A 14,616-nucleotide genomic window follows, 5' to 3' on the forward strand; every position below is an offset into this window, starting at 1 on the left:
CATCTCTGCTGTGTGACCACCACCGGTGCAGCGAGACCCTCTACAACGTCTACATCGTCGTTCATCTCTGCTGTGTGACCACCACCGGTGCAGCGAAACCCTCTACAACGTCTACATCGTCGTTCATCTCTGCTGCGTGACCTCCACCGGTGCAGCGAGACCCTCTACAACGTCTACATCGTCGTTCATCTCTGCTGTGTGACCACCACCGGTGCAGCGAGACCCTCTACAACGTCTACATCGTCGTTCATCTCTGCTGTGTGACCACCACCGGTGCAGCGAGACCCTCTACAACGTCTACATCGTCGTTCATCTCTGCTGTGTGACCACCACCGGTGCAGCGAGACCCTCTACAACGTCTACATCGTCGTTCATCTCTGCTGTGTGACCACCACCGGTGCAGCGAGACCCTCTACAACGTCTACATCGTCGTTCATCTCTGCTGTGTGACCTCCACCGGTGCAGCGAGACCCTCTACAACGTCTACATCGTCGTTCATCTCTGCTGTGTGACCACCACCGGTGCAGCGAGACCCTCTACATTGTCGTTCATCTCTGCTGTTTGACCTCCCGGTGCAGCGAGACCCTCTACAACGTCTACATCATCGTTCATCTCTGCTGTGTGACCTCCACCGGTGCAGCGAGACCCTCTACAACGTCTACATCGTCGTTCATCTCTGCTGTGTGACCTCCACCGGTGCAGCGAGACCCTCTACAACGTCTACATCGTCGTTCATCTCTGCTGTGTGATCACCACCGGTGCAGCGAGACCCTCTACAACGTCTACATCGTCGTTCATCTCTGCTGTGTGACCTCCACCGGTGCAGCGAGACCCTCTACATCGTCGTTCATCTCTGCTGTGTGACCTCCACCGGTGCAGCGAGACCCTCTACAACGTCTACATCGTCGTTCATCTCTGCTGTGTGACCTCCACCGGTGCAGCGAGACCCTCTACAACGTCTACATCGTCGTTCATCTCTGCTGTGTGACCTCCACCGGTGCAGCGAGACCCTCTACATCGTCGTTCATCTCTGCTGTGTGACCTCCACCGGTGCAGCGAGACCCTCTACATCGTCGTTCATCTCTGCTGTTTGACCACCACCGGTGCAGCGAGACCCTCTACATCGTCGTTCATCTCTGCTGTTTGACCACCACCGTGCAACGAGACCCTATCGTCGTTCATCTCTGCTGTGTGACCTCCACCGGTGCAGCGAGGCCCTCTACATCGTCGTTCATCTCTGCTGTGTGACCTCCACCGGTGCAGCGAGACCCTCTACATCGTCGTTCATCTCTGCTGTGTGACCTCCACCGGTGCAGCGAGACCCTCTACATCGTCGTTCATCTCTGCTGTGTGACCTCCACCGGTGCAGCGAGACCCTCTACATCGTCGTTCATCTCTGCTGTGTGACCTCCACCGGTGCAGCGAGACCCTCTACATCGTCGTTCATCTCTGCTGTGTGACCTCCACCGGTGCAGCGAGACCCTCTACAACGTCTACATCGTCGTTCATCTCTGCTGTGTGACCTCCACCGGTGCAGCGAGACCCTCTACAACGTCTACATCGTCGTTCATCTCTGCTGCGTGACCTCCACCGGTGCAGCGAGACCCTCTACAACGTCTACATCGTCGTTCATCTCTGCTGTGTGACCACCACCGGTGCAGCGAGACCCTCTACAACGTCTACATCGTCGTTCATCTCTGCTGTGTGACCACCACCGGTGCAGCGAGACCCTCTACAACGTCTACATCGTCGTTCATCTCTGCTGTGTGACCACCACCGGTGCAGCGAAACCCTCTACAACGTCTACATCGTCGTTCATCTCTGCTGCGTGACCTCCACCGGTGCAGCGAGACCCTCTACAACGTCTACATCGTCGTTCATCTCTGCTGTGTGACCACCACCGGTGCAGCGAGACCCTCTACAACGTCTACATCGTCGTTCATCTCTGCTGTGTGACCACCACCGGTGCAGCGAGACCCTCTACAACGTCTACATCGTCGTTCATCTCTGCTGTGTGACCTCCACCGGTGCAGCGAGACCCTCTACAACGTCTACATCGTCGTTCATCTCTGCTGTGTGACCACCACCGGTGCAGCGAGACCCTCTACATTGTCGTTCATCTCTGCTGTTTGACCTCCACCGGTGCAGCGAGACCCTCTACAACGTCTACATCATCGTTCATCTCTGCTGTGTGACCTCCACCGGTGCAGCGAGACCCTCTACAACGTCTACATCGTCGTTCATCTCTGCTGTGTGACCTCCACCGGTGCAGCGAGACCCTCTACATCGTCGTTCATCTCTGCTGTGTGACCTCCACCGGTGCAGCGAGACCCTCTACAACGTCTACATCGTCGTTCATCTCTGCTGTGTGACCTCCACCGGTGCAGCGAGACCCTCTACATCGTCGTTCATCTCTGCTGTGTGACCTCCACCGGTGCAGCGAGACCCTCTACAACGTCTACATCGTCGTTCATCTCTGCTGTGTGACCTCCACCGGTGCAGCGAGACCCTCTACATCGTCGTTCATCTCTGCTGCGTGACCACCACCGGTGCAGCGAGACCCTCTACATCGTCGTTCATCTCTGCTGTGTGACCACCACCGGTGCAGCAAGACCCTCTACATCGTCGTTCATCTCTGCTGTTTGACCACCACCGGTGCAACGAGACCCTATCGTCGTTCATCTCTGCTGTGTGACCTCCACCGGTGCAGCGAGGCCCTCTACATCGTCGTTCATCTCTGCTGTGTGACCACCACCGGTGCAACGAGACCCTATCGTCGTTCATCTCTGCTGTGTGACCACCACCGGTGCAGCGAGACCCTCTACAACGTCTACATCGTCGTTCATCTCTGCTGTGTGACCTCCACCGGTGCAGCGAGACCCTCTACAACGTCTACATCGTCGTTCATCTCTGCTGTGTGACCTCCACCGGTGCAGCGAGACCCTCTACATCGTCGTTCATCTCTGCTGTGTGACCTCCACCGGTGCAGCGAGACCCTCTACATCGTCGTTCATCTCTGCTGTGTGACCTCCACCGGTGCAGCGAGACCCTCTACAACGTCTACATCGTCGTTCATCTCTGCTGTGTGACCTCCACCGGTGCAGCGAGACCCTCTACAACGTCTACATCGTCGTTCATCTCTGCTGTGTGACCACCACCGGTGCAGCGAGACCCTCTACAACGTCTACATCGTCGTTCATCTCTGCTGTGTGACCTCCACCGGTGCAGCGAGACCCTCTACATCGTCGTTCATCTCTGCTGTGTGACCTCCACCGGTGCAGCGAGACCCTCTACAACGTCTACATCGTCGTTCATCTCTGCTGTGTGACCACCACCGGTGCAGCGAGACCCTCTACATCGTCGTTCATCTCTGCTGTGTGACCACCACCGGTGCAGCGAGACCCTCTACATCGTCGTTCATCTCTGCTGTTTGACCACCACCGGTGCAGCGAGACCCTCTACATCGTCGTTCATCTCTGCTGTTTGACCACCACCGGTGCAACGAGACCCTATCGTCGTTCATCTCTGCTGTGTGACCTCCACCGGTGCAGCGAGGCCCTCTACATCGTCGTTCATCTCTGCTGTGTGACCTCCACCGGTGCAGCGAGACCCTCTACATCGTCGTTCATCTCTGCTGTGTGACCTCCACCGGTGCAGCGAGACCCTCTACATCGTCGTTCATCTCTGCTGTGTGACCTCCACCGATGCAGCGAGACCCTCTACATCGTCGTTCATCTCTGCTGTGTGACCTCCACCGGTGCAGCGAGACCCTCTACATCGTCGTTCATCTCTGCTGTGTGACCTCCACCGGTGCAGCGAGACCCTCTACATCGTCGTTCATCTCTGCTGTGTGACCTCCACCGGTGCAGCGAGACCCTCTACAACGTTGTTCATCTCTGCTGTGTGACCACCACCGGTGCAGTGAGACCCTCTACATCGTCTTTCATCTCTGCTGTGTGACCACCACCGGTGCAGCGAGACCCTCTACATCGTCGTTCATCTCTGCTGTGTGACCACCACCGGTGCAGCGAGACCCTCTACAACGTCTACATCGTCGTTCATCTCTGCTGTGTGACCTCCACCGGTGCAGCGAGACCCTCTACATCGTCGTTCATCTCTGCTGTGTGACCACCACCGGTGCAGCGAGACCCTCTACATCGTCGTTCATCTCTGCTGTGTGACCTCCACCGGTGCAGCGAGACCCTCTACAACGTCTACATCGTCGTTCATCTCTGCTGTGTGACCTCCACCGGTGCAGCGAGACCCTCTACATCGTCGTTCATCTCTGCTGTGTGACCACCACCGGTGCAGCGAGACCCTCTACATCATCGTTCATCTCTGCTGTGTGACCTCCACCGGTGCAGCGAGACCCTCTACATCGTCGTTCATCTCTGCTGTTTGACCACCACCGGTGCAGCGAGACCCTCTACAACGTCTACATCGTCGTTCATCTCTGCTGTGTGACCACCACCGGTGCAGCGAGACCCTCTACAACGTCGTTCATCTCTGCTGTGTGACCACCACCGGTGCAGCGAGACCCTCTACATTGTCGTTCATCTCTGCTGTGTGACCTCCACCGGTGCAGCGAGACCCTCTACATCGTCGTTCATCTCTGCTGTTTGACCTCCACCGGTGCAGCGAGACCCTCTACATCGTCGTTCATCTCTGCTGTGTGACCTCCACCGGTGCAGCGAGACCCTCTACATCGTCGTTCATCTCTGCTGCGTGACCACCACCAGTGCAGCTAGACCCTCTACATCGTCGTTCATCTCTGCTGTGTGACCTCCACCGGTGCAGCGAGACCCTCTACATCGTCGTTCATCTCTGCTGTGTGACCTCCACCGGTGCAGCGAGACCCTCTACATCGTCGTTCATCTCTGCTGTGTGACCACCACCGGTGCAGCGAGACCCTCTACATCGTCGTTCATCTCTGCTGTCTGACCTCCACCGGTGCAGCGAGACCCTCTACATCGTCGTTCATCTCTGCTGTGTGACCTCCACCGGTGCAGCGAGACCCTCTACAACGTCTACATCGTCGTTCATCTCTGCTGTGTGACCTCCACCGGTGCAGCGAGACCCTCTACATCGTCGTTCATCTCTGCTGCGTGACCACCACCGGTGCAGCGAGACCCTCTACATCGTCGTTCATCTCTGCTGTTTGACCTCCACCGGTGCAGCGAGACCCTCTACATCGTCGTTCATCTCTGCTGTGTGACCTCCACCGGTGCAGCGAGACCCTCTACATCGTCGTTCATCTCTGCTGTTTGACCACCACCGGTGCAGCGAGACCCTCTACATCGTCGTTCATCTCTGCTGTGTGACCTCCACCGGTGCAGCGAGACCCTCTACATCGTCGTTCATCTCTGCTGCGTGACCACCACCGGTGCAGCGAGACCCTCTACATCGTCGTTCATCTCTGCTGTTTGACCACCACCGGTGCAGCGAGACCCTCTACATCGTCGTTCATCTCTGCTGTGTGACCACCACCGGTGCAGCGAGACCCTCTACATCGTCGTTCATCTCTGCTGTGTGACCACCACCGGTGCAGCGAGACCCTCTACATCGTCGTTCATCTCTGCTGTTTGACCTCCACCGGTGCAGCGAGACCCTCTACATCATCGTTCATCTCTGCTGTGTGACCACCACCGGTGCAGCGAGACCCTCTACAACGTCTACATCATCGTTCATCTCTGCTGTGTGACCACCACCGGTGCAGCGAGACCCTCTACATCGTCGTTCATCTCTGCTGTGTGACCTCCACCGGTGCAGCGAGACCCTCTACAACGTTGTTCATCTCTGCTGTGTGACCACCACCGGTGCAGCGAGACCCTCTACATCGTCGTTCATCTCTGCTGTGTGACCTCCACCGGTGCAGCGAGACCCTCTACATCGTCGTTCATCTCTGCTGTGTGACCTCCACCGGTGCAGCGAGACCCTCTACAACGTCTACATCGTCGTTCATCTCTGCTGTGTGACCTCCACCGGTGCAGCGAGACCCTCTACATCGTCGTTCATCTCTGCTGTGTGACCACCACCGGTGCAGCGAGACCCTCTACATCGTCGTTCATCTCTGCTGTGTGACCACCACCGGTGCAGCGAGACCCTCTACATCGTCGTTCATCTCTGCTGTGTGACCTCCACCGGTGCAGCGAGACCCTCTACATCGTCGTTCATCTCTGCTGTTTGACCTCCACCGGTGCAGCGAGACCCTCTACATCGTCGTTCATCTCTGCTGCGTGACCACCACCGGTGCAGCTAGACCCTCTACATCGTCGTTCATCTCTGCTGTGTGACCTCCACCGGTGCAGCGAGACCCTCTACATCGTCGTTCATCTCTGCTGTGTGACCACCACCGGTGCAGCGAGACCCTCTACATCGTCGTTCATCTCTGCTGTGTGACCACCACCGGTGCAGCGAGACCCTCTACATCGTCGTTCATCTCTGCTGTTTGACCTCCACCGGTGCAGCGAGACCCTCTACATCGTCGTTCATCTCTGCTGTTTGACCTCCACCGGTGCAGCGAGACCCTCTACATCGTCGTTCATCTCTGCTGTTTGACCTCCACCGGTGCAGCGAGACCCTCTACATCGTCGTTCATCTCTGCTGTGTGACCTCCACCGGTGCAGCGAGACCCTCTACATCGTCGTTCATCTCTGCTGTGTGACCTCCACCGGTGCAGCGAGACCCTCTACAACGTCTACATCGTCGTTCATCTCTGCTGTGTGACCTCCACCGGTGCAGCGAGACCCTCTACATCGTCGTTCATCTCTGCTGCGTGACCTCCACCGGTGCAGCGAGACCCTCTACATCGTCGTTCATCTCTGCTGTGTGACCTCCACCGGTGCAGCGAGACCCTCTACATCGTCGTTCATCTCTGCTGTGTGACCACCACCGGTGCAGCGAGACCCTCTACAACGTCTACATCGTCGTTCATCTCTGCTGTGTGACCACCACCGGTGCAGCGAGACCCTCTACAACGTCGTTCATCTCTGCTGTGTGACCACCACCGGTGCAGCGAGACCCTCTACATCGTCGTTCATCTCTGCTGTTTGACCTCCACCGGTGCAGCTAGATCCTCTACATCGTCGTTCATCTCTGCTGTGTGACCACCACCGGTGCAGCGAGACCCTCTACATCGCCGTTCATCTCTGCTGTTTGACCACCACCGGTGCAGCGAGACCCTCTACATCGTCGTTCATCTCTGCTGTGTGACCTCCACCGGTGCAGCGAGACCCTCTACATCGTCGTTCATCTCTGCTGTATGACCACCACCGGTGCAGCGAGACCCTCTACATCGTCGTTCATCTCTGCTGTGTGACCACCACCGGTGCAGCGAGACCCTCTACATCGTCGTTCATCTCTGCTGTATGACCACCACCGGTGCAGCGAGACCCTCTACATCATCGTTCATCTCTGCTGTGTGACCACCACCGGTGCAGCGAGACCCTCTACATCGTCGTTCATCTCTGCTGTGTGACCACCACCGGTGCAGCGAGACCCTCTACATCGTCGTTCATCTCTGCTGTGTGACCTCCACCGGTGCAGCGAGACCCTCTACATCGTCGTTCATCTCTGCTGTGTGACCACCACCGGTGCAGCGAGACCCTCTACATCGTCGTTCATCTCTGCTGTGTGACCACCACCGGTGCAGCGAGACCCTCTACATCGTCGTTCATCTCTGCTGTTTGACCACCACCGGTGCAGCGAGACCCTCTACATCGTCGTTCATCTCTGCTGTGTGACCTCCACCGGTGCAGCGAGACCCTCTACATCGTCGTTCATCTCTGCTGTGTGACCTCCACCGGTGCAGCGAGACCCTCTACAACGTCTACATCGTCGTTCATCTCTGCTGTGTGACCTCCACCGGTGCAGCGAGACCCTCTACATCGTCGTTCATCTCTGCTGTGTGACCACCACCGGTGCAGCGAGACCCTCTACATCGTCGTTCATCTCTGCTGTGTGACCTCCACCGGTGCAGCGAGACCCTCTACATCGTCGTTCATCTCTGCTGTGTGACCACCACCGGTGCAGCGAGACCCTCTACATCGTCGTTCATCTCTGCTGTGTGACCTCCACCGGTGCAGCGAGACCCTCTACATCGTCGTTCATCTCTGCTGTGTGACCACCACCGGTGCAGCGAGACCCTCTACAACGTCTACATCGTCGTTCATCTCTGCTGTGTGACCTCCACCGGTGCAGCGAGACCCTCTACATCGTCGTTCATCTCTGCTGTGTGACCACCACCGGTGCAGCGAGACCCTCTACATCGTCGTTCATCTCTGCTGTGTGACCTCCACCGGTGCAGCGAGACCCTCTACATCGTCGTTCATCTCTGCTGTGTGACCTCCACCGGTGCAGCGAGACCCTCTACATCGTCGTTCATCTCTGCTGTTTGACCTCCACCGGTGCAGCGAGACCCTCTACATCGTCGTTCATCTCTGCTGCGTGACCACCACCGGTGCAGCTAGACCCTCTACATCGTCGTTCATCTCTGCTGTGTGACCTCCACCGGTGCAGCGAGACCCTCTACATCGTCGTTCATCTCTGCTGTGTGACCACCACCGGTGCAGCGAGACCCTCTACATCGTCGTTCATCTCTGCTGTGTGACCACCACCGGTGCAGCGAGACCCTCTACATCGTCGTTCATCTCTGCTGTTTGACCTCCACCGGTGCAGCGAGACCCTCTACATCGTCGTTCATCTCTGCTGTTTGACCTCCACCGGTGCAGCGAGACCCTCTACATCGTCGTTCATCTCTGCTGTGTGACCTCCACCGGTGCAGCGAGACCCTCTACATCGTCGTTCATCTCTGCTGTGTGACCTCCACCGGTGCAGCGAGACCCTCTACATCGTCGTTCATCTCTGCTGTTTGACCTCCACCGGTGCAGCGAGACCCTCTACATCGTCGTTCATCTCTGCTGCGTGACCACCACCGGTGCAGCTAGACCCTCTACATCGTCGTTCATCTCTGCTGTGTGACCTCCACCGGTGCAGCGAGACCCTCTACATCGTCGTTCATCTCTGCTGTGTGACCACCACCGGTGCAGCGAGACCCTCTACATCGTCGTTCATCTCTGCTGTGTGACCACCACCGGTGCAGCGAGACCCTCTACATCGTCGTTCATCTCTGCTGTTTGACCTCCACCGGTGCAGCGAGACCCTCTACATCGTCGTTCATCTCTGCTGTTTGACCTCCACCGGTGCAGCGAGACCCTCTACATCGTCGTTCATCTCTGCTGTTTGACCTCCACCGGTGCAGCGAGACCCTCTACATCGTCGTTCATCTCTGCTGTTTGACCTCCACCGGTGCAGCGAGACCCTCTACATCGTCGTTCATCTCTGCTGTGTGACCTCCACCGGTGCAGCGAGACCCTCTACAACGTCTACATCGTCGTTCATCTCTGCTGTGTGACCTCCACCGGTGCAGCGAGACCCTCTACATCGTCGTTCATCTCTGCTGCGTGACCACCACCGGTGCAGCTAGAACCTCTACATCGTCGTTCATCTCTGCTGTGTGACCTCCACCGGTGCAGCGAGACCCTCTACATCGTCGTTCATCTCTGCTGTGTGACCACCACCGGTGCAGCGAGACCCTCTACAACGTCTACATCGTCGTTCATCTCTGCTGTGTGACCACCACCGGTGCAGCGAGACCCTCTACAACGTCGTTCATCTCTGCTGTGTGACCACCACCGGTGCAGCGAGACCCTCTACATCGTCGTTCATCTCTGCTGTTTGACCTCCACCGGTGCAGCTAGATCCTCTACATCGTCGTTCATCTCTGCTGTGTGACCACCACCGGTGCAGCGAGACCCTCTACATCGTCGTTCATCTCTGCTGTGTGACCACCACCGGTGCAGCGAGACCCTCTACATCGTCGTTCATCTCTGCTGTGTGACCTCCACCGGTGCAGCGAGACCCTCTACATCGTCGTTCATCTCTGCTGTGTGACCACCACCGGTGCAGCGAGACCCTCTACATCGTCGTTCATCTCTGCTGTGTGACCACCACCGGTGCAGCGAGACCCTCTACATCGTCGTTCATCTCTGCTGTTTGACCACCACCGGTGCAGCGAGACCCTCTACATCGTCGTTCATCTCTGCTGTGTGACCTCCACCGGTGCAGCGAGACCCTCTACATCGTCGTTCATCTCTGCTGTGTGACCACCACCGGTGCAGCGAGACCCTCTACATCGTCGTTCATCTCTGCTGTGTGACCTCCACCGGTGCAGCGAGACCCTCTACATCGTCGTTCATCTCTGCTGTGTGACCACCACCGGTGCAGCGAGACCCTCTACATCGTCGTTCATCTCTGCTGTGTGACCACCACCTGGTGCAGCGAGACCCTCTACATCGTCGTTCATCTCTGCTGTTTGACCACCACCGGTGCAGCGAGACCCTCTACATCGTCGTTCATCTCTGCTGTGTGACCTCCACCGGTGCAGCGAGACCCTCTACATCGTCGTTCATCTCTGCTGTGTGACCACCACCGGTGCAGCGAGACCCTCTACAACGTCTACATCGTCATTCATCTCTGCTGTGTGACCACCACCGGTGCAGCGAGACCCTCTACAACGTCGTTCATCTCTGCTGTGTGACCACCACCGGTGCAGCGAGACCCTCTACATCGTCGTTCATCTCTGCTGTGTGACCTCCACCGGTGCAGCGAGACCCTCTACATCGTCGTTCATCTCTGCTGTGTGACCACCACCGGTGCAGCGAGACCCTCTACATCGTCGTTCATCTCTGCTGTGTGACCTCCACCGGTGCAGCGAGACCCTCTACATCGTCGTTCATCTCTGCTGTGTGACCACCACCGGTGCAGCGAGACCCTCTACAACGTCTACATCGTCGTTCATCTCTGCTGTGTGACCACCACCGGTGCAGCGAGACCCTCTACATCGTCGTTCATCTCTGCTGTGTGACCACCACCGGTGCAGCGAGACCCTCTACATCGTCGTTCATCTCTGCTGTGTGACCTCCACCGGTGCAGCGAGACCCTCTACATCGTCGTTCATCTCTGCTGTGTGACCTCCACCGGTGCAGCGAGACCCTCTACATCGTCGTTCATCTCTGCTGTGTGACCTCCACCGGTGCAGCGAGACCCTCTACATCGTCGTTCATCTCTGCTGCGTGACCACCACCGGTGCAGCGAGACCCTCTACATCGTCGTTCATCTCTGCTGTGTGACCTCCACCGGTGCAGCGAGACCCTCTACATCGTCGTTCATCTCTGCTGTGTGACCACCACCGGTGCAGCGAGACCCTCTACATCGTCGTTCATCTCTGCTGTGTGACCACCACCGGTGCAGCGAGACCCTCTACATCGTCGTTCATCTCTGCTGTTTGACCACCACCGGTGCAGCGAGACCCTCTACATCGTCGTTCATCTCTGCTGTTTGACCACCACCGGTGCAGCGAGACCCTCTACATCGTCGTTCATCTCTGCTGTTTGACCTCCACCGGTGCAGCGAGACCCTCTACATCGTCGTTCATCTCTGCTGTTTGACCTCCACCGGTGCAGCGAGACCCTCTACATCGTCGTTCATCTCTGCTGTGTGACCTCCACCGGTGCAGCGAGACCCTCTACAACGTCTACATCGTCGTTCATCTCTGCTGTGTGACCTCCACCGGTGCAGCGAGACCCTCTACATCGTCGTTCATCTCTGCTGCGTGACCACCACCGGTGCAGCGAGACCCTCTACATCGTCGTTCATCTCTGCTGTGTGACCTCCACCGGTGCAGCGAGACCCTCTACATCGTCGTTCATCTCTGCTGTGTGACCACCACCGGTGCAGCGAGACCCTCTACAACGTCTACATCGTCGTTCATCTCTGCTGTGTGACCACCACCGGTGCAGCGAGACCCTCTACAACGTCGTTCATCTCTGCTGTGTGACCACCACCGGTGCAGCGAGACCCTCTACATCGTCGTTCATCTCTGCTGTTTGACCTCCACCGGTGCAGCTAGATCCTCTACATCGTCGTTCATCTCTGCTGTGTGACCACCACCGGTGCAGCGAGACCCTCTACATCGTCGTTCATCTCTGCTGTGTGACCACCACCGGTGCAGCGAGACCCTCTACATCGTCGTTCATCTCTGCTGTGTGACCTCCACCGGTGCAGCGAGACCCTCTACATCGTCGTTCATCTCTGCTGTGTGACCACCACCGGTGCAGCGAGACCCTCTACATCGTCGTTCATCTCTGCTGTGTGACCACCACCGGTGCAGCGAGACCCTCTACATCGTCGTTCATCTCTGCTGTTTGACCACCACCGGTGCAGCGAGACCCTCTACATCGTCGTTCATCTCTGCTGTGTGACCTCCACCGGTGCAGCGAGACCCTCTACATCGTCGTTCATCTCTGCTGTGTGACCACCACCGGTGCAGCGAGACCCTCTACATCGTCGTTCATCTCTGCTGTGTGACCACCACCGGTGCAGCGAGACCCTCTACATCGTCGTTCATCTCTGCTGTTTGACCACCACCGGTGCAGCGAGACCCTCTACATCGTCGTTCATCTCTGCTGTGTGACCACTACCTGGTGCAGCGAGACCCTCTACATCGCCGTTCATCTCTGCTGTTTGACCACCACCGGTGCAGCGAGACCCTCTACATCGTCGTTCATCTCTGCTGTGTGACCTCCACCGGTGCAGCGAGACCCTCTACATCGTCGTTCATCTCTGCTGTGTGACCTCCACCGGTGCAGCGAGACCCTCTACATCGTCGTTCATCTCTGCTGTGTGACCTCCACCGGTGCAGCGAGACCCTCTACATCGTCGTTCATCTCTGCTGTGTGACCTCCACCGGTGCAGCGAGACCCTCTACATCGTCGTTCATCTCTGCTGTGTGACCTCCACCGGTGCAGCGAGACCCTCTACATCGTCGTTCATCTCTGCTGTGTGACCACCACCGGTGCAGCGAGACCCTCTACATCGTCGTTCATCTCTGCTGTGTGACCACCACCGGTGCAGCGAGACCCTCTACATCGTCGTTCATCTCTGCTGTGTGACCACCACCGGTGCAGCGAGACCCTCTACATCGTCGTTCATCTCTGCTGTATGACCACCACCGGTGCAGCGAGACCCTCTACAACGTCTACATCGTCGTTAATCTCTGCTGTGTGACCTCCACCGGTGCAGCGAGACCCTCTACATCGTCGTTCATCTCTGCTGTGTGACCACCACCGGTGCAGCGAGACCCTCTACATCGTCGTTCATCTCTGCTGTTTGACCACCACCGGTGCAGCGAGACCCTCTACATCGTCGTTCATCTCTGCTGTGTGACCACCACCGGTGCAGCGAGACCCTCTACATCGTCGTTCATCTCTGCTGTTTGACCACCACCGGTGCAGCGAGACCCTCTACATCGTCGTTCATCTCTGCTGTGTGACCACCACCGGTGCAGCGAGACCCTCTACATCGTCGTTCATCTCTGCTGTTTGACCTCCACCGGTGCAGCGAGACCCTCTACATCATCGTTCATCTCTGCTGTGTGACCACCACCGGTGCAGCGAGACCCTCTACAACGTCTACATCATCGTTCATCTCTGCTGTGTGACCACCACCGGTGCAGCGAGACCCTCTACATCGTCGTTCATCTCTGCTGTGTGACCTCCACCGGTGCAGCGAGACCCTCTACATCGTCGTTCATCTCTGCTGTGTGACCTCCACATGCTGCAGCCATGGAAGATGATGAAATGGAGGAAGCACCTCTGGATCTGAGATTGTGACCCTCGAGGAATCAAGGACATGCAACTGAGATTTTCTCAATACATAGGATAGCATTCATTGTTAGTCGTACATAGATTGCGTGAAAATTGACACTGACGCGCTCTTTTTTTTTTTTTTTTTACAAGACTAAAGGTGAAATGTGTGTTTACCTGTATTGTGGCTACACAGTCACACATTCACTGTTTTTTTCAGACTCGCACACACCTCTCCTCCACTCCTCTCTGTACCTCAGATCTCCAGTGCCCTGCCCTTTCTATCTTTATGGCCATGTCTGAAGTTCCCCAACTACGTCTAGGCTTTATGAGTAGTTCCTGTATCTGTTTTCAGTTGTGCCAAAAATACATGCTCTTGTTGTTCTTACAGATTACACATTAATTTTAGTATTTTTACACACACACACACACACACTTTCAATAGTTTTTATTTTTTAAAACATTTTTACAACACACATACCTGTCATGTTCTTTCCTGTACTTGAATAATTATTAATTCTAATGTTTTCATAGTCAGTTTCATGTGTTTATTAATATCTAATTTAGACTTAATCTCTTTATTTCTTCCCTTCCCGACAAGATGAAAGTAAAAACGTTCTCTTCCCAATAGTTTTTTTTCCCCACCTGCATTTTGTCAGACCAGTGAAGATGATGGTATTTGTATGGAACCTAGGTTACCCTTTCCCATTGTTATCATACCAACTGTATGTCCTATAACCTCAATTAGAGGTCCTGCTCACCTGATGTCAATGGGAGAGGGGGAGGGTTTAAGGTGTGGTCTTTACTCCCAAATCTCACTTACACATAACTTCCAAATGAAGAGAGACAGGGAGACATAAAATAATCTGGGGGGGGTGGTTCTTAAAATAACCTTTGTGTTATGGGGCTCTTA

General features: G+C 56.3%; 2 long non-coding RNA genes across 5 annotated transcripts; both read right to left on the reverse strand.

The window, feature by feature from the left end:
• Window positions 1-287: 287 nt before the first annotated feature.
• LOC127929963 (uncharacterized) lies at window positions 288-13,717 on the reverse strand. Of its 2 annotated transcripts, none has more exons than XR_008136409.1 (3): window positions 10,811-13,717; window positions 1,648-2,019; window positions 288-451 (listed from the first exon to the last, which is right to left on the reverse strand). It is a non-coding gene; the product is annotated as an uncharacterized LOC127929963 (long non-coding RNA). The 2 variants fall into 2 exon arrangements; XR_008136408.1 differs by having other exon boundaries at window positions 10,546-13,717.
• LOC127929959 (uncharacterized) lies at window positions 3,249-10,518 on the reverse strand. 3 transcript variants are annotated; one of them, XR_008136404.1, is made up of 4 exons: window positions 6,454-10,518; window positions 6,189-6,294; window positions 4,466-4,677; window positions 3,249-4,076 (listed from the first exon to the last, which is right to left on the reverse strand). It is a non-coding gene; the product is annotated as an uncharacterized LOC127929959 (long non-coding RNA). The 3 variants fall into 3 exon arrangements; XR_008136403.1 differs by lacking the exons at window positions 3,249-4,076; window positions 4,466-4,677 and having other exon boundaries at window positions 4,949-6,294; window positions 6,454-8,503; window positions 8,663-10,518; XR_008136405.1 differs by lacking the exons at window positions 3,249-4,076; window positions 4,466-4,677 and adding an exon at window positions 4,949-5,322 and having other exon boundaries at window positions 6,507-10,518.
• Window positions 13,718-14,616: the final 899 nt, after the last annotated feature.

This window comes from Oncorhynchus keta, chromosome 5 (genome assembly GCF_023373465.1).
Source record: "Oncorhynchus keta strain PuntledgeMale-10-30-2019 chromosome 5, Oket_V2, whole genome shotgun sequence".
Classification (NCBI taxonomy): Eukaryota; Metazoa; Chordata; class Actinopteri; order Salmoniformes; family Salmonidae; genus Oncorhynchus; species Oncorhynchus keta.